Raw genomic sequence first — 2,042 nt, 5'->3', positions numbered from 1 at the left:
CTGCCAAGGACGAGGACATCAAGATGGTGAGCCCCATCCTGGCTCTCAGTTGACCCTCAACACTCACCCAGAGACCAGCTGTCAAACCCTTACTCAAGCAAGCACTGCAAGCATTATCTTACTGAGTTCTCCCAGCACCCCTAGAAGGTCGCCCACTTGCCATCATTTTGAGGGATGAGGACATTGAGGCCCAGAGGAGGCAGGACCTGCCCAAAGTCATATCCAGGCTTCTCTGTGCAGGTAGAATGGGAGCCTGCAGAAAGTGAGATGATCCTCTTTAAATGGGATTTCCCAAGGGATGTTTCAAAGAACCAGAGTCCTTCACGGCACTCCCTACCAAGGGGATTTTTACACTAACTGATTTCAAGACTTTAGTAAGTTGCTATAATCAAGACAGTGTGGTGTTGGAATAAGGATAGACAAATAGATGAATGAAACAAAGTAGAGAGACTCACACATACGTGGTCAAGTGATTTTCGACAAAGGTGCACGCTCAGCAGAGAAAGGATAGTCTTCAACCAATGGTGCTGGGATGGCTGGACAGCCATATGCAAAAAATGAGCTCAATCTGGTGCTGGGATGGCTGGACAGCCATATGCAAAAAATGAACCTCAATCCATCACTCAGACCATATGCAAAATATTAACTCAAGGTGGATCATAAACCTAAATGTTAAACCTAAAACAATAAAACTTCTCAAAGAAAACATCGGAGAAAATCCTATGTGACTTCAGGTTGAGTAAAGATTTCTAAGAAATAATACCAAAAGCACAGCCATAAAGAAAAAGCTGATCAATTAGACTTCATCAAAATTAAGAACTTCTGTTCTTTGAAAGTCACTGTTAAGAGAATGGAAAAGACAGCTCCCAGACTGGGAGAAAACATTGACAAATTAACACATATTATAAAGGACTTGTATTCAGAATATATAAGAACTCTCAAAACTCAAGAATAAAAAAACAACCCAGTTTTGTAAAAAAAGGTCAGAAAGTGAAATGACAATCCATAGAATGGAAGAAAAAATTTGTAAATCGTAGATCTGATAACAGTCTCGTATCCAGAATATATGAAGCGCTCTTACAACTCAACAATAAATTGACTAATTCAATTAAAATGATGGGCAAAGTATTTGAATAGGCATTTCTCCAAAGATATACAAATGGCCCAAAAGCACATGAAAAGATGCTTGACATGATTAGTCATTAGGAACATGAAAATAAAGACCACAGTGAGATTCAACTATACACCTATTAGAATGCTTAGAATTAAAAACTGACCATACCAAGTTTTGGGGAGGATGTGGAACAAGTGGGACTCTCATACATTGCTCATGGGAATGTAAAATGGCACAACCACCTTGGAGAAAAGTGGCAGTTTCTTAATAAGTTAAACATACAAATACCATATGGCCCATTCTACTGCTAAGCATTTATTTGCCCAAGAGAAATGAAAGTACATGTACATATAGACATGAATGTTTCTGTAAGTCTTATTTGTAGTAGTCAAAAAGTTGAAACAAACCAAATGTCCATCAATAGATGAAAGAATGAAGAAACTGGTTTTTGTTTCTTTCCACTGTACAGCAAAGTGATTCAGTTGTACATATATAAACATTCCTTTTCATATTCTTTTCCTATATGGTTTATCACAAGGTATTGAATATAGTTCCCTGTGCTATATAGTAGGACAAGAAATTGTGACATATCCATACAATGGAATATTACTCAGCAATAAAAAGAATAAAGTATTCATCCACACATTAACATAGCTGACCCTCAAAATAATCATGATAATTTAAAGAAGCCAGACTAAAAGAGTGGATACTGTATGCTTCTATTTATGGAAAATTTTGGGAAATACAAACAAATTTATAGTGACAGAATGCAGATCAGTGGTTGCCTGAGGCTGGGGGTGAATGGGAAGAGGGATGACAAAGGGGCACAGAAAATTTTGGGGGGTGACAGATGTGTTTGTTTTCTTGATTGTGGTGACGGTTTCGTGGGTATACACGTGTCCAAAACATCAAATTGTATACTTGAAGT

This window comes from Delphinapterus leucas, chromosome 1 (assembly GCF_059928025.1).
Source record: "Delphinapterus leucas isolate spDelLeu-1000000601 "Yukka" chromosome 1, BTC_Dleu_Yukka2, whole genome shotgun sequence".
NCBI lineage: Eukaryota > Metazoa > Chordata > Mammalia > Artiodactyla > Monodontidae > Delphinapterus > Delphinapterus leucas.
Note: the sequence above shows the minus strand (reverse complement) of the source record.